General features: G+C 45.4%; 1 protein-coding gene and 1 long non-coding RNA gene across 5 annotated transcripts in view; one reads left to right on the top strand and one right to left on the bottom strand.

The window, feature by feature from the left end:
* Gnao1 (G protein subunit alpha o1) overlaps positions 1-20,469 on the bottom strand; it is a 159,028-nt gene that overhangs the window by 94,321 nt on the left and 44,238 nt on the right. The window lies entirely within an intron of this gene.
* Positions 10,916-19,754, top strand: LOC131912060 (uncharacterized). 3 transcript variants are annotated; one of them, XR_009379511.1, is made up of 5 exons: positions 10,916-11,007; positions 16,761-16,964; positions 17,497-17,699; positions 18,644-18,824; positions 19,230-19,754. It is a non-coding gene; the product is annotated as an uncharacterized LOC131912060 (long non-coding RNA). The 3 variants fall into 3 exon arrangements; XR_009379512.1 differs by having other exon boundaries at positions 17,497-17,589; positions 18,644-19,754; XR_009379510.1 differs by having other exon boundaries at positions 18,644-19,754.

Genomic DNA, 20,469 nt, shown 5'->3' with positions numbered 1-20,469 from the left:
GTAAGCCTAACAAACACTTTCCTCTCCAACTTGCTTTTTGGTCATGGTGTGTGATCTCAGCAATAGAAACCCTAACTAAGACAGGGAGACAGGGAGGAGCAGGGAAAACAGAGAGAGAGGGAGGGACTGAAGGGAGGGAGAGAGAGAGGAGGAAGGAGAGAGACTGACGGGGAGGGGAAAGGAAGAGGGAAGGAGAGAGAGAGAGCGAGATGTTGAGTGAGAGAGAGCACTTCAGTCACAGCTGGCCCATTAGCAACTGTGATAAGTCAGGGATTCTTAGAACATGGTACCCAGAAAGACATCATCACCTACACTCCTCTTTGTTTTAGGGTGAAGTGGGAGTAGGGGAGGTAGAAACTGGCTCTGACCCATAGGCTCACATCTCCGTTTCCCTGTAACTTAGGAGGCCAAGCAATAGCAAAGTCATGAGCTGCAAACTCTAGCCATAGGGTTGAAGGAGAACCAGGGTGCGAGGGGAAAGGGATTGATCAAGCTGTCCCAGAAGTAGAAAGTCACCTTCCTCAACACCATCAAACTAGAGGGAGAGAGAATTCCACCCACCAGCTACAGAATGCTGCTACTGAGATTCTACAAGGAAGAGAGCACAGTATTCAATGACTAAAGCCCCAGCAGAAGATCAGGCAGAAGCAGTGCACATGCTCAGTGCAGTACAGCTGCTTTAGGAGACAAATAACAATGCAACAAGAATGTGCAGTACCTGGAGAGCAATTCAGGACACATGCAGAAGTTTTTCTATACATTAAAATACTGTCTTCCCAACTGCAGTAGAAGGGTCCCTGCTGAGCTGTGAATGTGAGGCCTGCAAGAACAAATGGGAATATGACTTCCAAGTATACAAGAGGATATGAAGAGAGTATGTACACAGGAAAAGAAACGATCTGGAGGACAGATCCAAGAAGATCAAACTGGGCATGTTGGAGTTCTAGAAGAAAAATAAAGTGATGGAGGGTAGCCAGCGATCAAACAACAAGCAGAAGGTAATTCCTGACTGAAGAAGACACTTGTGCAGACTGAAAGGTGCAGGGAATTCCAAGCAGAAGGACAAGAAAAGATGTACATAATTCTTCAACTTGAGGATGACCAAACAGCATTGTAAGACTCCAACTAGGTAGGCATGGAGGAGAGGTGTAATACTCCAGGCTAGCTAGGCATGGTGGTGAATGTCTGCAATCTCAGATTCTATGCCAAACAGGGATGCATAGCAAGACCCTGTCTCAAAAAATAAAAACAAAATAAACAAGCACCATGCTTAAAACACAAGCAACAAGAAACAAATCTGGAAAGAGAGAGACAGAATGAACATATTACCTACCCCCCCAAAAAAATCAGGCTGTACTGGAATTCTTTTCTGAAACATGACCACCCAGAAGAGTAGAAAGTCATGTGGGCTACTTGAGAAGGAACCAAAGCTTCCCACACAGTTTGGCCAGCATTTTTAGGAGAACGATCTTGAACAATATTCAATAATTCTTAGGTATTACAGCCATGAGTCCTTATGCCTGGCTTAATTTATATGGTGGTCTGAATAGGAATGGCCCCCATAAGCTCATATATTTGAAGGCTTGGTCATTAGGAAATGGTGCTACTTGACAGGGATTAGAGGTGTGCCCTTGTTGGAGGAAGTATGTCACTGAGGGTGGACTCTGAGGTTTCAAAAGCTCAAGCCAGGCCCAGTGTCACTCTTTTCCTGATGCCTGCCAATCTGGATGTAGGCTCTCAGCTACCTCTCCAGCACCATGTCCATCTGCACGCCACCATGCTTCCTGACATGACAATAATGGACTAAACCTCTGAAACTGTAAGCCAGTCCCAATTAAATGTTGTCTCTTCACAGCAATAGAACACTGACTAAGACAATTTAATAATGTAGGAACAAGCTTCTGTCATGGTTCACACTAATCATTCCAAACATGAGGTCTCTTATGTTGTTGTTTGTTTTTGCTCTTTTGGGGGGCCTGCCACCCAGTTCCCAAATAAATCACACACAGAGACTTATTTTTAATTATAAATTAAGCCCCAAGTTAAGACTGGCCTTAACTTGGCTTATTTATAGCTAGCTTTTCTTAACTTAAATTATCCCATCTATCTTTTGCCTCTGGGCTTTTCCTTTTCTATTTTTGTAGACCTTTCTTTCTTACTTTGTGGCTTGCTGTGTAGCTGGGTGGCTGGCCCCTGGAGTCTTCCTCCTTCTCTGGCTACTTTTTTCCTTCCAGATTTCTCCTATTTATTCTCTCTGCCTGCTAGTCCCATCTATCCTTTCTCCTGCCATGATATTGGCTGTTCAGATCTTTATTAGACCATCAGGTGTTTTAGACAGGCACAGTAACACAGCTTCATAGAGTTAAACAAATGCAAAAGTAACACACCTTAAAATAACATTCTACAACACTCTTAGATTCTTAGACATCCCATGTAGGGAAAATTTTAAATGCAAACAACAAATTCTTCAGAAAAGAGACTTCATAATGGGAAAAATGAACAGGTCAGAAAAGCAGATGAGTAAGGATCTGCTTACCACCCCTCTCTCTTCCTTCTCCTTTCCTAAGTCTACATGGGCACTGACTCAGCTCCGAGAGGAACATCTACAAACCAAGACTTTGTATAGAAAGGCCATATTCAGTGTAAGCTCCAGTGACAGCCCTAAGTTCTAAGCAAACTGAAGGGGAGAGAAGATAAAGTGTTGCAATGGTTCCTCAAGCTGGAGACAGGATCATTACTGTAGACGCTCATCTTAGGGAAGTAGGGAAACACAGGGAGACATGGAGCAGCATAGAGGGATAGCTAGTGCTGGATCAGACAGGCCTTCCAAAACTTTACAAAAGAAAGCCTCTGCAGCAATAAGCTCCCCATTAGCCAACAAATATAGAACATTTAAAAACATAGCAAAGTGCTGGGGCTATAGCTCAGAGGTAGGGCACTTGCTTGTTTTGCTCTGAACTTCGGTTAGACCCCCAACACCATGGGAAAAAAATTAGAAGAAAAATATTTAGTTCAAAACTAAGCAACATACTCTAGATAAACCTAGAATTAAAAAGGAAATCATTAAAATTGAAAAGAAATTGAAAACTATAAAAAGCAGTTTAAGTAAGCATTGCAAACCACTTCCCAACATGGACAGCAAAGTCCTGCTCAGAGACAAGCCATAGAAAGCAAGGCAGGAGAGCCCAGGACCATGGATGAACGCAGTCAAAGCAAAGCAAGATTCAGAACAGCAAAGGAGTGGAGAGCTTTCATAAACCAAAAGAACTTACAGTAAGTAAAACAATGCTTATTATGGGTGGTTAGGAGAAAAACAGCAAATATAAAAAGCTCAGGAACAAAAACAGAAACTCAACCCAGCTGCAGAAGAGCTGTGGAAATCAATTTGGAACACTGCATCCAACCCTCTGTGGCCTCAGACCTGAGAAGTGATGATCCCATTGCCAAACATAATCAGTAAAACTGACTCAGCAAGAGGAATGTCTGAACGGACATGTCACCAAGAAAGAACTGCCAAGGTTACCAGAGATGCACCGCTGAGCTGAAGAGGCATTAGGGTCCAAGAGATTGGGTGAGTTTTGTCGAATTGCAGCCTGATCTCAGAGACTCTCCATCACACAGAAGGATGCAGAGCTTCATAACCAATGGTATGAAAGCACCACAACTTGAATTGCTACACCCCAAGGAAGACAGTATATGAAAAAAACCTGCAATTCTTATTGATGAGCTCATTATTTTATTCAATGATAATTATCATCCCATACTCTAGTTTCTCTTCATATCATAAAATTATCATCCCATTCAGAAAATAAAATAATAAACATAATAAAATTCATTTGATTTAATAAAAATTATTGGATAAAACCAGTTTTATTTAATATATTATATATTCTACAGAATGCTATAGAATATATATACATATATAATATATATAAGAGATAAAGTCATGTCAGAACACTGCATCCAACCCTTTGTGGCCACAGACCTGAGAATTTGATGATCCCATTGCCAAATACAATATCAAAACTGACTCAGAAGAGGAATGTTTGAACATGTCACCAAGAAAGAACTGCTAAGGTAAACAAAATATTTACATAAATATAATAATACTACTGCAAAACTTAAGTTTTTTCAAAATTATCAAATTAAGCTAGGCAGGGTGGCTCATGTCTGTGATTCCCAGGACAGCTTAATAAAACTAAGGTATTTAACATAATTTTGAGAATTTTCTTGTAAATGATTCACCGTTAAATAGTTAGCTCCAGCCCCTTGTAAATTCTCTCATTGATCCTGAAGAACTAATTTTAAACAACAGTGTCTTAGGTTATTTTATCTCTCACTTGCACACAGAGAATAAGCTACAGAGACAGATCTTGCCTCATAAATCACAAAAGTAAAAAAATAAATAAGATGCAGGGGCTGGAGAGTTGGGTCAGTGGCTAAGAGCATTTGTTGCTCTTGCAGAGGGCTCAGGCTTGATTTCCAGCACCCACATGGTGGCTCCCAATTGCCTTTTTAGTCCCAGGGGATCCAATGCCCTCTTCCAGCATATACATACATATATGCAGGAAATAAAACACCCACTCATACACATAAAACAATAAATTAAATCTAAAATAAAATAGTAAATAATCAAATTGAATCTAGTCAAGAATCCAAGGGGGGGAAAATCATGTTACAACTGAATGTGTCCATCTGGGATAGTGGAATGTTCATCAACATTATCTGTGACAACCACCATGGGTGCAGGATATAGGATCACTAGGGAAGCTAAAACATTACTTCTTGGGAGTGCTATGTGAGGTGGATAAAGAAGGGCTGGATTCAATACTAGTGTAACATGAATGAATGAACACGCCCCACTGGGCCCCACTAACACGTATAGTTAGTAATACATGCTAAAAAAATTTAAAAAGAAAAATTCAGATCATTTCTAATTAAAAACCATTCATGAAGCTAACTACTTACACAGAATAAAAACTAGCAACACCCATGAATAAGTATGTTGTGGACAGTGACAGTCACCATTGTTATTTATCATGATCTACTAAAACTAACTGGAAAAGCAGGAAAATGGCACCAATGTTGCAAAAACAGAAAATAATCCTGACGATGTTGGATATCTGGGAAAGTTGAGGTGCTATTGTTTAAAACAGTCTACTGTAATTAATAACAATGTCAATAAGGGGCTGGATACAATATAAACATTAAAAATTGAATAGTTTTATCAACCAACAAGAAAAACCTTAAATTGTTAATTGTCTTAATTTAGTCATTCCACATATTTTAAATTAACTTATATGTAATGAATATTATATAAATTTCACAGTTAAATATTAACTTATGGCTATGGTGATGAGAAGATTCAAAAAATCTGAGGACACAGCTGGGTGTGGTGGCATATGCCTTTATCCAAGCCCTTGGGAGGCGAAAGCAGTCTGGTCTACACAGTGAGTTCCAGGTTAGCTAGGGCTACATAATGAGACTTGTTTTAAAAAAAAAAAAAGGCATGTCTTGAATGGGAACACTGCACATTGTAAAGTTTACCCACATGGTGTAAATTTAATACAAGTTTACACTGTAATTCAGTAAGTTGTTTTGGGGCTTGGTTTAGATTTCAAATCAGAAGCTCAAGCACAGAGTTGGCATCTCCTTCCCACCTCCAACTTGGGGAAGAGAGAGGTTCAGGCTTGGCTCCTCTTACACTGCCAGCCATATCCTCAACTCTGCTTCCACAGGACAGAGGCTTACAGTCCACTGGGTATGAGCCCGATAAGCCATGTCTGTATGCCTTCCTGTGGGGAATGAACCTGAGAATAGTCAGCAGGACAGCATAGCTCAGAGTTGGGAGGGCAGTGCAGAGATGCATGCCCAACAGTGAACGAGAAGAGCAGCCAATGTCTTCCCTATTAGGCTATTTCTCAAATTCACCTCTGGTTTATTTTAAACCAGTTGATTCTTAAGCAACTAAGTCTTGCATTACAGCCCTACTATGTAGCCTGGACACACACCCTATTAAGAAGACAGGGGGGCTGTTCTCTTCTCGCTATCCTCAGGCAATAAATCAGAAGTTTGGAAAGATGTTATTTGTTCAAGGTCACCAGATAGCAGGCAGCCCTTCCAACCCAGTCTTCTGACTCCATATCCCAAGCTTCCTTCCTACTAATCTTTGTGATAAGACAACATTGCAGGATGAGTCACATGCTGCTGAGATCAAGGAATGATGGGGATGGATAGGTCCTGGCACTACACCCAGGGTCCTCTCAAGTCCTCTGGGAGAGCTGACTGGGACCTGGGATGGGCAAGAGGGGGTTGGGGTTGTTCTCTGCTCACATCCTTAGCTCTGGAGATGCCTGGTGCCATTTTTATCTTGTGGGACACTTTGAGGTCAAGTGAGAGCAACTCCATAGTAGAGCTGCTGGCAGAGGCAAGCATCAGCCCTAAGTATCCCTGTAGCCTCAGGATCTGGCTCCAGTACAGTGTCTCCTCCAGATGACTTAGGGTCCACTTGTAGGAAAGACCCCAGTGAGCAGTGCAAAAGCAGGCCAGTGCACAGCAAAGCAGCAGGGTGTCTTTCCCTTCTGACCTTCCAGCCAGGAGGAAGGATGTGCAAGGCATCTGCGAATCTGCTTGGGTCTTCTGAGAGGGACGTGGTCAGCCCCATGTCTGACAACTCGGTAAGGCTCATGTAGGGCTGGCACCCAAAGCAACATTCCCAAGATGCCATGGGATGGAGGAGGTGCACAACCTGTGACCAGTGAGGAATGATGGTCCAGAATGTCGTGCTCAGTGGGTGATGTGTGACATCTTTTGCCCTCACCGCAGCCTAAGCCAGGCTGTGCTGCAGCAGACAAGTGGAGGCTGCCAGAGATCACTTTGTTCACTTGAGTCCACACAGCACGAGGAGGTGGAGCCGAGCTGTGTGGCTGGGAAGCTGTGCTCTAACTGGGCACTTTTGTGCACCCCTCATTTGGAGCATATGGATGGCTCTGCTCACTGATGAAGCTGGCTAGAAAATTTACTTACTGAATTCCATAGTCCTGACTGAAAAAAATCTGGCGCAGCCTGGCATCTGGGGCCAACATCAAAGACTGGAGTTAGAAAACCCAGCTCACAGAGGCTGTCCCGCCCTGTGCTGAGTGCTCTGCCACCCAAGACTAATAACCAAGAAGTGCAGAGCACAGTGTACATGATGTACCTCGTACCTGCAGATATGGTCTCAAGGTATCCTAAGCACACGGTCTGGCTCCATCAGCCCATTGAAGTACAGTTCCCTCCAGCACCTTCTCAGAGGCCCTATTATGAGGACAGGAGGATGTTTTCTTAGACTTTCTATCATTTTCCCACTGCTCCTCTTCCTGAAGGGGCCAAACCTGTTGTTTATACAAGTCTTCCAGGGGTTGGACACAGTAGCTGGAAGGCTCTCATTTTGTCTGGGCCCCAGAAAAGTTTCTTAAAAAACAACACCTGGAAGTCTAGCGGGGATGATCGGAGCCATGTGTTCATCCAAGACAACAGCAGCCTGGTTGATCAGCTGGAGGCAGAGCTCAGGAAGCTAAGCATGATAGGCTGATGGGAATGTGGGCAGAGGGGCCCCACAGCACTGGCTGACTCTTACAGGGAGAGGCTAAGTACCTGGGTCCTCAGAGCAAACTGCTTCCTGCCATCTGGCAGGCAAGACCACCAGCCAACAATAGTCTGACATGGGTTGGGGATGAGGAGCAGACATTCTTCCTGAGGGAGGCTGTCGGGGAATCCTGCCTGTGCATGACCACCTGGGGCTCTGTATTACAAACCTTCTTAGAACCCATCTTAGCAGAAAGGGAAAATATTTGCTGACTGTCTTGGAAAAGTTAATTAACTGTTATTAAAACATGCCCTTGAGCTTAATGAATCTCTATTTTACCATTTACATATCACAAGGCTTCTAGTGACTGCAGCTCCCAAGCTGACTCTCCAACTGAACTTCATCTGTGCTCTTTAAAAACTTTAGTCAAACATGCACGCAGTCTCACAGTTAGCCATGGATGCAGTGGGCAGGAACTCTAGACTTGGGGGATCGTAAGACAGACTTGCCAGTTTCTATCCAGATGACTCAGTTTCTTCATCTTACGAAGATGATTTCCACCCTCTCCTCTCCAGGAATACTACAGGGTTAGTGCGATGTCTGTGCTAGCCCATTCTAGTCTGTAACACACATCGAAGGGACAGTGAATCAAACTCTTGGACATTTCTTAGACTTTGGGGTGGTATCTTGGCCAGAATATCTTGTATTACTTAGGATCTATTCTTTCACCTTTTGCCAGCACTAGGCGTTTGGAGGCTACTCTTCCCCAACTCTTGGGAATGCCTAGGCCATATTAAACTACCACCCCTTCCCCCCAGAACCACACAGCTGCTGCACAGTTGGACAGCAAGTAACCCTGAAAAGCAGGAGACTTCTCCTGGCACGCTTGGGGATTTGAGGCTGAGGCTGTCATACTGTGGTCCTGTGACTGAACCCCAAGTGTGAGGTTAACCTGGGCAGAGGGAGGGAAGACAGCAGATCTGAAGATACCTTAGGAGCCCTTGGGACCAGGCTGTCCGATGTCTGTGCTATATCTAAGCAGTGTGGGCAGGGTTTCTGTCATTTGCGACTGAAAGAGTGTGATACAGGATCTGAAGGAAAACAGGCATGACCAGCAATTGGTCTCAGTTTCTGGTTAGGTTTTCCAAAGCGGAGCTCACCCCTACTCTGCTTTTTACCCAGAGTCAGCACACTAAACCTGGCATTGGACACAAGAGCTAAACCGAGGACATCCCAATTTCCCCACAAGTGGTATTTCTATTCTAACTTACCAGGACCCCACATTCTTGACAAATTCCTTCCTGGAGATGATGGATAGGCCTAGAGGAATCTCTGAGGACCTCCAATCATCCAAAGTCACTAGTAAGGTATGAGGCTATGGTTCCATCTTAAGGCTTTCATTCCTTGCCACAGTGTGGGCAGCACATCAGCCTCCAACTTCTCATGCCTTCGATGCTTCTGTGCATCAGCTCAAGCCATCCACCACCTACATACCCATGTCCTACTTCTCAGGGGCAATTCCTTTTGACTGCTAAAGATGGGGGCAAATACTGTTGGTGGCCCAGTCATCTACCATGTTTTTCTTTGCTGACCAAGTCCCACCTGTGATCTGGTATCTACAACACCTGATTGGTCTGAATTCATCATGCAGTTGTATCGCACTAACCAATGATGGCTTAGGAAGAGCTCTGGGACCCAAGTCTGTACAATGAGATGTAAAAGCAACTATATCTGTGGTGTGTCTGAAACAAGAGAGGCTAGGTCCTCACACGGCCCTGGATTTTCATGTTCAAAACCTGATGCCCAGAGTTGTCAAAGTGCAGAGCTAACTTTGAGGGTGGCAAACAGAAGACAGAGGCCCCTGACAAGCTTCACTGGGCAGCCTTAGGACTGCTGAATTTTATATTTCTTGATATGTGGTTGTAATTTCATGCACAGTTTACCTGAGCCATTTGGAGTTGGGTTTTCTGCTACATGCAGCCAGGAGCTCCCTAACATTCCCTCTGGCAGTGCTGGCCCAGGGGCTAACCAACCCCGTTACCCCAGCCCACTCTCTAACCCACACTCAATATGCGTTCTGCCAGCGACAGCAAAGCTCCCATCACTCTACGAGTAGATTTCTGAAGGTCAGTCTTGACGTGCTGAGGCCACCTTTGGACTCACTGGCAAAGAGCAATGCAGCAGTCTACTATGAACTTGAGGTGCAGTTTCCAGAGGCCAGCAAGCTCCTGCCTTTGCGTGGGTCTCACCTTCCTCCACATCTCAGTGAGCACCATCTCCATTTTTATCAGCTCCTTAGCCCCAAACTTTCCATTCACCCTTGACTTCTCTCACCCACGTTGAACATGAAAGGAAGTCCTGTCTGCTTTACCGCAAAACACATGCAGAGCCTACCTACTCTCCCACTTCCCTAACCCTCCTTCTCTGTTCTGGGCTCCCATGGCCCCTCCTGAGATGACTTCACCGGTCCCCCAATGATCTCTCTACTTCCATTCCCATCTCTGGATCTGTAGGTGATCTATACCCCAAAGGCTCTCACCAAACTCAAAATGAAAGCGCAGGTCTTTACCACTGCCTCCCATATGGACCAACCCCAGCCTCTGGTCCTCCTTGACTCTATCTCCCAGCCCCACTCTACTGTACTCTAGTCACAAAGACCTCCTTCCTGCCTCCCTCTTCCCCTCTGTTCTTCTGTCCCTTCTTCCTCCTCCCCGCATTCTGTTTTGAGATTTTTAGATGGGGGTACTGCTGTTCTCCTCAGGCTGGCCTGAAATTTGTGATCCTCCTGCTTCAGCCTTTGAAGTAGCTGAGATTATAGGGAGTGTTCCAGCAAGCCCAGCTTGTCGGGTTATTTTATTACTTTGAGAGAGGGTTTCACTATGTGCTTCTGGCTGGCCTGGAACTCACAAGAGATCTGCTTGCCTCTGTGTGCACCACCTTGCCGGCTTAACTTCTTTTTGTGAACACATCCAAACCACTCCCATCTTTGATTAGAGAACTTCCTTCATCTCTCTGCCCACCTGGAGATGCTCTGTTACTTCAGAGACGGAATCTCTGATCGTTCCCAGCAAATCACAGTCTGTCTGCCCTCTGACTCCACTGAAATTCTCCTCACAGCCTACTTCTCTTTGGCCTGTTGGCTTTCTGTGTGTGTACTGCTTATTTCCCATCCCACATGGCAGAGCTAGCTCCACCATTGCCGTCTTGAGGAAACCCAGCCTCTGGGCTGGAGCAGGCATCTGGGAAACACCAGCTCTTCTCCTGTCTGCCGCTGCTCTCTCCCGGCACAGCCCTTCACACAGCAGCTGCTCCCAAGCCTGCCCATCAAGCGCAATGTGCATGATCGGATACCTCACTGTATTTCTGGCAGAAGCGAAAGTTTCTTTTGACACACATTGACAGGCATCAGAAGGGCACACAGAAAACTAGAAATGACAGCTGTGAGTGAAAGGGGGTTCTGCAGATTAATTACCCTAAATGTAGTTTGTACTGAGCATGAGGACGGGACATAAATATGCTTTACTGTTAAAAGCTGTTTCAGAGTGGTGCACGTTTTTGTTAGTGTTGTCTAAAGCAAAGTGGGTTGTGTTTATGAAAGGCACTGCCATCCGAGGACCAGGCGGATAAAATTCTCCCTCAGAACCCTATAGCCTTAAAGAAGACCATACACATACTTCATGCCTTTACATAAATGACTTTTTGAGGGTTTTTATCCTCAGTGTACCTGTATAAAAATGCACATTCAATGCCATGATTACTTTGCCTTTATATATCTAGTCTATAATTCTAAATGTTAGATAGGGAGTATGTTTTAAAGAAGTGATCTACATTACTAGCCTTCTGTCTTAGATAGAACTAATTCTAATTCTCCATCTTGGGCAGACTGCTTACAGATGTTTATAATTTGGCCAGTATTTGTCAAGTATCAACTACATTGCTACCAAGAAGCCGTTAGCTTGCTGGGAAGACGGATGGATGCTCATCTTTGAAGGATTTCAGGGAAGATGTGAGTTGGGCTTTTAGAAGACCAACCCATCCTAATCTTATACTTTATTGAACATCTACTGTGCACAATTGTAGAGCTCCATTAAGCTGTACAATTAGAAGGCTGGGCTGGGCAGAAGCTAATTATCAAGTATGGGAGAGACAATCTGGAAAAAAAATTCACCCTAACAAAAGGGAGCAGAATGTCAGCTATGCCACCAGGGGAAAGAAAACCCCAGGTGTAAATGGGCCAAAGAGAGAAGGAAGCCAAAGGGCTGGGCAAAGTCAAGTGCGGCTCCAGGAAAGCCATGACACTTTGGGCCGAGCAGCAAAGGTGGGTGTGACAGCTGGAGATGTGGGGCATGTGGGTGGGGTTATTCTAGGTAAAGGAAACCATGCGCCCCAAGGCAGGGCAGCAGCAGGGTAAGGCTACTTCCCCAGGTGGTCACTCCCAGCCTGTGTGCTCAGCTCTTGGGCCGTGCTGAGGGGACGTGGAAATGGGAACAACAGGCAAAGGGAGCTGAGCTCGGCAAAGACTTTCAGCAGAACAGGATAAAACTGAGCGGAGAGGAGAAAACCTGGCTAACTAGAGCTGTTACTCACCGGGAAGGCCACATGGGGGCCTGACTTGGCCAAGCGGGCCCCCGACTCCTCAGACCATATACTGGTATATCCTTTTACGTGTATGAAATGTTACATAATGAAAGTCCTACTTGATTAACTCACTGAGTGATCAACAGACAAAACTTCTGCTCCTGTCGCTGGAAGAGAAGGAGAGGAGGGCTGCAGTAGGGGAAGCGGGGTGGGGCAGGGAGGACAGAGGACAGCAGCAGATCTGTGCAGCAGATTCCGGGGGCAGGAGGGCATGTGAGGGAATGCAGAAGCATGGAGAACAAGATCCTTGGCAGGCACTGGAGAGTAGTGCAGGAGCTTTTTCTAGGGGAACCCAGAGGGAGGGAGCTTTGGTTCACCAACACGCTCCTGAACTCCTTCATTCCCAGCTGCGGAGTTTGCTTGATCATGTTTAGCCTGGAGACACTGAACCTGATCACCCAGCATCTAACAGCAGCCGCTGTGCACCAGCAATAGCAGAGACAGGGGTCTGTAACAGGATCCTTATGTTGGTACAGAGCTGTGATGTTGCAGATTGTGACCTGGGCATGTCACTATGAACACAGGCATGCCTGAGAAGAGATTTCCCCAACTGATGTCTCTGTGATTACAGCTGGCAGATATAAACATGGGCTGCCTGTAACATGACCTTTGGAGGAAGCTTACCAGCTGCTTGGATGGGGTGGGGGGTGGGGGCCGAGTCTTGCGATCTCTGAGCAGTTGGATAGAAGGGAGGATGTGGGTGTTAGCGCATCTCTGACATCATGTCAAAGAGGGTACTGCAGTCAGCCATGTTTTCCCACTGGGGATGCAGACAGGTGTGTGCCCTGCAGTACTGGCAGCAGCGGATAGGTTGTGAAGCAAGCTAGCTGACCCAGGGATCTGGGAGCCGTGACTTCCTCCCTCACCCACCCACAGGCACTGCAGAGGCCTCAGCATTGGTTCTCAGAGGAACCAGGGCAGTTGTTGAGGGAATGGATCATAACATAGTATCTGAGGTTGAGTCCTGGAACTCCTTAGTTATCATGTCCAACCTAAAGTGCCCACCAATCCCTCCTTACAACAGCTGTGTCTTCTTTCCGAGAACTTCTCACAATTACAGTGGGTTTAGTGTAAGCCTGACCTATAGACTTGGACCGGTGGCTGTCTTAATCACTCTGTTTTCTGCTCTCAGTGGGCCATGTTTTGACACAAAAAGACAGTTTCCAAATCTTACTGACTCCTCCGAGGCAGCGCAAATGCCACATGTTCACAGAGCTTTCCTTGGGTCCTGCCTCTCCTTGGGCCAAGCATTTCTTGCATGTGTGTGTCCCCTGATGTTGCTGCTGTGGTACAAAGCCCACCTTCTAGGTACAGCTGTTACTTCGTTTGGGTTCAGAGGCACATTTGCATTACCGTCCTTCGTATTCTCAGCATACACAGGGCCATCCCTGCTACGTTTGTGAGCTAGTGGATGACTCGGTGATCAAGGTTTTCTGAATGCCTGAAGGTGCATCAGCCTCTAACTGGTCAGGGATCTCAAGTTCTCCACACAAGAACTGAGTGTTACCTCACTGGATTGAACCAAAGGAACATTAAATGATCCAGACAAATCCATACAACTAGAATTTAGGAGGTTCACAGAATCAAGGCAGCACTCCCTCAAGGGCTCTCAATGGATGGCTCTGTCCTGACTGAGTAAAACAGGCCACACCTCCCTGTGTCCACAGTGGTAGGAGAGGCATCTTTCAGACAAACCGAAGTTCCCATAAAGAAATGAATGGTTTTTTTTTTTTCTTTGCTCAGTTGCCCTTAGACTTCTGTGTAGACCCATCTCAAAGGCACTATTGCATTAAACTGTTAGAAATACATGTATGTGTCACTGCTGGAGAAACCAGTAATGGCGGAGACCCGAGGCAGGTGTGGTGGCAGGCATCAGTACAGCATTCTCTCATTATTCCCAAATGGGCTTACTTCCTGGTTCTCCAGCCATGACTGAAGCTGGAGCTAATAATGGGACCCAGGAACAGCCATAGAAAAAGAACTGGGAGTAGCACTGAATATTGTGGCCCCATGTGTCTTCCCAAGAGCTTGGCATTGGTGGCCGGTCCACCTTCTTCTGCCTACGTGGCTTTGGCCTGCAACAGCAAACTCTCATGTGCTGAGAAATGATATCCTTAGCTAGGACCTAAGTGATCCTAGGAAGCCAGAGTCCTAGGGAGGGTCAGTCCCATGGGGGTCAAATGATCTTGGAAAATATGCCAAAATGGTAGAGGCCCCCAGACCTGAAAGTGGCCTTCTCCACCCGGCGTCCCAGTAAACAGGGTATAGAGATTGTTCTACCACACAGTGTGTTTCAAACAATGTGAGATCTGATTTCTAATCCTGGTTAAGCAAAGCCAGAGGCACAACTGCTAATCAGAGCTTCTCATCAGCTTGAGGTAACCATGGTTACTGCTCTGGATGGATGTAATTCCAGCCAGCAGCAAAGATGCTCCACAGTCTTGTTGGCAGTGGGGCCTGATCACAGAGAGATCTGTCATAAGTTTCTTTTTCTTACTGCTAAGTGCTGTCCACAGTCTTACTGCTTCAAGGTCTACAAGATGGAGCCTCTTACATCTAGCCTGAGATACGGTTCAAAGGATGAAGGCATTGAGGCCCAGGAATGGGAGCCTGATTTAGAGTGAATTAGTTTAGACAGTCACCTAGATGGTGTTCCACCAGTTTCTTTCCCTATATGCAACTGAGGGGACTCAAGCTCCCCAGGAACAGGGACCCATTCTTTACATGCAGCGAACACACTCAGAGGCTCAGGGACCCGTTCTTTACATGCAGCGAACACACTCAGAGGCTCAGAGTGAAGTCTGGAGACAGACTGCCACCCTGCCTCTGTCAGGTAGAGCGGTGTCTCTACAGTCAGAGCTCCAGTTCTGTGCTTCACTGTCCTTATGTGTTCATGAGGAACAGTAACACCACCTCGGGTCACTCAGCTTCAGTTTCCTCAGGAGCAAAGAGTTTCACATTAGGGCCCACTGCAATGGGTGATTTGTGACAATAAAATGGGTTAATATTATTTTTGTGCATGGTGACTTAAATGGGTTAATTTAAGCTAGTTTATTTAATTAAATTAAATTTAACTTAAAAGCTAGTTGGTAACAAGCCTAAGCTAAGGCTAAGCTTTCATAACTAATAAGGAAGTCTCCGTGTCATTATTTGCGAGCTGGCAGTCCAAAGAAAGACCTACTACAATTTGATTTATAATTAGTTGGTTTTGGGCATTCAAATATGTGCAATCACTATCATAGTCAATTCTGGAACTTTTGGCTCCTTAAACAGAAACCCTGCAGCCTTCATCTTTTGCTCCCCCTCCTCATATTCCCATCTATCTCTAGTATTAGTATCTGCTGTCTGTTTTCATTTGAGCAAAATAGTATACCATGGTCTTTTTTGATTGAGTTCTTACATGGTGTTTTCTCAATGCAGGACGTATTAGTACTTTTTTTTTTTTTTAATGGTTGGATAATATTCCACCACTATACTATCTGCATCCTTTCTCTTTCTGTTTTGGTCCACTTGGATTGCTTCTGCTCTTTGGCTGTTACAAATGGTGTTTCCATTAATATTTTTGTACAAGACTGTGTGGATTTACGTTTTTTTTCCCCTTGGGTGTACACTTGGAATGGAATTTCTGGCTTATACCATAACTGTATGGCTGATCATCTAAAGAACCGCAGGCTTCCCCATCTTCTATTCCCACTCGTTTCTCCACATGTTCGCTCACCAGTCATTTCACTTTTGTTAGCATCCTAGTAAGTACCACACAGTGGCTGGGATTCTGATTTTCATTTCCCTGCTGGCTAATGATAGAGAAGTGATTATCAGACCCTGTGTTTATTTTAATTGGTATATTTGTTTTTATAAATGAGGTGTAAGAGTTCTCATATATTTTATATTCAAACTGAAGATCAGATAGATAACTGGATTCTAAATATTTCCTCCCATTTCTTGGGTGTCTTTGTATTCTTCCCAGCACAAACACTTTAATTTTTGATGAAGTCTGATTTATGTGGTTTTCTCTGTTGCCCTTTAGATTTCTTAGCCACATTTCATGAAGACTCACCCTGTGTTTTGTAGCCTTGTCCTTCCATTTAGGTCTTTTGAGGTGGCTTTTATATACAATGTGAGATCCCAACTATATTCACATATCTCTGGTTATCCAGTTTTCCCAGATCCATTTGTGGAAAAGACGACATTTTCGTCATGATACGATCACTCTGACATAGACATGTGCGTTTCTTTCTGGATTCTCATCTCAGTTCCACTGCTTCATCTCAGTGCCATACAGTCTTGATCACCACTGCTTTGTAGTGAGTTTTGAACTGTCAAGCTGGAGTCTCACTTTATTCTTTTCTAGCGCTGCACTGGCTATTCTTGGTCCTTTGAAATTCCAAATGAATTTCAGAATCAGCTTGTCAAACTCTGTCTACAAAGAAGGCATCAGGAATTTTGACACAGGGTTCATGATCAAGTTTTAGACCATTTGTGAGTGTGTGTGGGGATAGTTCTTTAAAAAATATTAACATCTTTTTTATCCTCTTTTTTTCCGACATGGTCTCAGGCTGGCTTGGAAATCATTATATAGCCAAGGATGGACTTGAACATGAGCAGTCCTGCCTCAGCCTTCTGAATGATGACGGGATTACAGGCACGAGCTACCATGGCTTCCTCCTCTGGTCTTCTTACTACCACAATTCCTATCACCTCTTAAGAGTATCGCAAGTAAAGGAGATGATCTGGGTTAAGCACCCGTGTGTCCTAAGAGGTAAGAAGGTGCTTTGTATCAGTACTTTTGCTACAGTTGCTGTGCCCTGGGGCTGTTGTATACTGGGAAGGGAAAGGTTTGAGGGGCTAGCATTGTGCCCCTAACCCTCACAGAGGCCAGGGAACCTTCTTGTTTATAACACAGGGAACCTCCATGTCCACAGCATTTCCATTCCCTAAGCACGGACTCCCATTGAGGCTCCTGCCAGGCTCTCTGTCGGCAGACAGCATCTTTCTGCTTGTGTTCAGCTCCCCCAGGCCTGGATCTGAGAGCTCCATATGAGTATATATAAACACACACACATACTCAATCAAAACACCTTCTCTGCAGCCTTGGCAAGAAGGACAGAGGACTGCAGGGTAGAGAAGGAAGAGGCCTAGCTCAGCAGCTTTTAAACTCCAGCTCTCACGACCTTGCTTAGTAGTACTTTGATTTCATTATACAAATCAGAAACAAAAATATCTTCTTATTTTAAGAGGAAAATTTCTATCTCTATCTTAAGTGGAAAATCAGTACTTCATACTTTAAATAGGAGTGAATGATGAAAGCAAATATAGTGGAAACAAAAGCCACAGGCACGAGGCTTTATTATGAAGACTAGCGAGATTTGCAGAAGCATCCACAGGTTAGTACTAGATGGAGACACTCTTCAACCTGCTCAGGAGGACTGGCAGAGGGCACCCAAGGTTGAGGAAAGCCTTGAGGAGTAAGGCTGAACCTGGCACAATGGCACAGGTATGTAATCCCAAACTTATGAGTCTGAAAGAGGGAGGATCTCAAGTCTGAGGCTAGCCTGGGCTATCTCCAACCTCCTGCCTCAAAGGAAAATAAATGCACGTGAATGTGTGTGTGTGTGTGTGTGTGTGTGTGTGTGTGTGTGTGTGTAAGAGAGAGACAGAGAGAGAGAGAGAGAGAGAGAGAGAGAGAGAGAGAGAGAGAGAGAGAGAGAGAGAGAGAGATGCTGTGGGATGTTCTGTATGGCAAATGTGTTGCTAATTAGTCAATAAATAAAACACTGATTGGCCATTGGCTAGGCAGGAAGTGTAGGCGGGACAAGGAGGAGAATAAAGCTGGGAAGTAGAAGGCTGAGTCAGAGAGACACTGCCAGCCACCACGATGAGAAACAGCATGTGAAGATGCCGGTAAGCCACGAGCTACGTGGCAAGGTATAGATTAATAGAAATGGATTAATTTAAGCTGTAAGAACAGTTAGCAAGAAGCCTGCCATGGCCATACAGTTTGTAACCAATATAAGTCTCTGTGTTTACTTGGTTGGGTCTGAGGCTGTGGGACTGGCAGGTGAGAGAGATTTGTCCTGACTGTGGGCCAGGCAGGAAAACTCAACCTACAGGGAGAGAGAGAGAGAGAGAGAGAGAGAGAGAGAGAGAGAGAGAGAGAGAGAGAGAGAGAGAGGAGGAAGGAAAGAGATCCAAAGTGGGAGGGGGAGGAAGAGGAGAAAAATGGGAGGAAGGTGATCTTCACCCCTTTGCCCTGCTGCTCATCATGGTGGCCTACCTCAGACAGCGGCAGCAGTTTATATCTCAGCACTGCTGCCTACCCTAAGTGGCAACTTGTAGGAGCCGAGTAGCATAGGGTCTATAGAAGAGTCCGGCATGGCTCTCTTGGGCCACATCAGCAGGATTGCTTGGTGCTCATTCTGTCCCCACTCCACAAAGCAGTGAGTGAAGCCTGGGCCATCAAGCACACAGAGGTCCTCAGTACAGTCTATGGAGCCCTAAAGACACCAGCGGTGCTACTGTCGTCCCCCGGAAGAGACATTCTTCTGGAGACACCTGCCATTCCTTGGCTTCTACCTGCTTTTCCTTTTGTTCTACACAGCGGTAGTCTTCCTTAGCTGAGGTAAACTGAGTCACAGTCCTGCTGCAGTTCTCTGATTACCCTCAACATACCCACTCAGAGGGATGACCCTGGCCAGAGCAACTTATGCCTGACCATGAGTTCCCCTGAACCAGAAGATCACCCCACTAAACCAAGACTGAGTCACAGCTTGTAGAACTCTCTGTAGAGATTCCACGGAGGAATTGGCAACGTGAACATAAAACATAAGATTCAAAAAATTCACGACAATGTAAGAAATGCCACCCAAATGACATAATTTAGACGTACAATATGTATGGGGCACACCACCAAACAAGGCAGTCAAAGAGGGCTATGATGGGACAAAGTAGGACTAATGGGACAAAATTCAAGTCATTTTAGGGAAGTGGCTGAAAACCAATACCCCATTCCTAACGCCTCCCTTAGTATGAAGCATTGACAGTGTGCCCAACGCCTGCCTGGCTGCTGAACTGACTTGGATACCCAGAGGCAGAGAGTGCCTCCACATGCAAATGTTGCCAGCCCAGGGAATGGAGTCCACTCTAGCCTGCCTCTTAGAGATCTGGTGCCCTGCATACCTTCAACGGTGAGAGGCCACTTCCCTGGGGACTACTGAGGGAGATTTTCCATGCACTTGAGGAAAGTGTTCCAATATTCTATGTCAAGTTCCATCAGGGCTGGCTAGGCACCATCCGGAATGCAGGGTATGTGTATGAAGCCTCCTGCCTTCACTGACCAGACAGTTCCCTCATCATTCGCTCACAGCCACAGGGCAAGTGCAAGCGGTTCTTATGACTCAGAAGCTTGACCTATAAGCATCCTTTCGGACCTAAGATTCCATTTTGCATGGTTCAAGGACAGCTGATGAGATCCATCACTGCTCCCTCCTCTGCCATGGGGCATCATCAGAGCCACTGCCCAATTCCCTAAGATATGCTGTGCATGACCTCACTTGGTTGATTGTTTGTTTGCTTTCTTGAGACAGGACCTTTCTAGGTATAGACCAGGCTGGCCTCAAATCCAAGATCTGCTAGGATTACAGGCATGTGCCACTACCACCTCACAGGACTTTCAGAACTGTAAACAAGCCTCTGAAGGGCATAGGAAGGTGATGGGGTGCTGCTTCCTTATTGCATTGTTTTCTTTGTAAGTAAACATTCAATAGGTCCCTTAACCTGGGACATCTGTACCCCAAAACTTCATGAGGGCACTCAGAAGGTCTAGAAATCCCCAGAGCTTCTTACAGCACTTACCGTCTAATGAATAAATGTCAATAGCATTGAGGGTTGGGAAAGAGACCCTGGCTGAAGCCTCCAGAAGTAATTAACAATGACATTTGTAATGTTCTAGCATCTGGGTTAGATACAGTGGTTGCTATATCTGCCAATCTACTTGAGACAGAGAACAATAAACATCCAGGGATTATCTCTAGAACTCATCTCTGAAACAATTTTCCTTAAACTTCGAAGAATGTGATACCGCAGCTCCTTTAGGGGACAGGTTGGGAAAGGGAACAAACACTTGCATCTGTCAGTGCCTGGACAGGCCTCCCCCAGCCTAAGAGTTGGGGTGTGTGTGGCCTGTCCCACACATCCTCAGACCATCTTTCCTTGCAGGGTTTTTAGCCATTGCCAGAATCCAAAGGTGGCGAGGGAAACACTGACTT

This window comes from Peromyscus eremicus, chromosome 5 (assembly GCF_949786415.1).
Source record: "Peromyscus eremicus chromosome 5, PerEre_H2_v1, whole genome shotgun sequence".
Taxonomy (NCBI): Eukaryota; Metazoa; Chordata; class Mammalia; order Rodentia; family Cricetidae; genus Peromyscus; species Peromyscus eremicus.
Note: the sequence above shows the minus strand (reverse complement) of the source record. Positions and strands in the feature narration are given on the sequence as shown.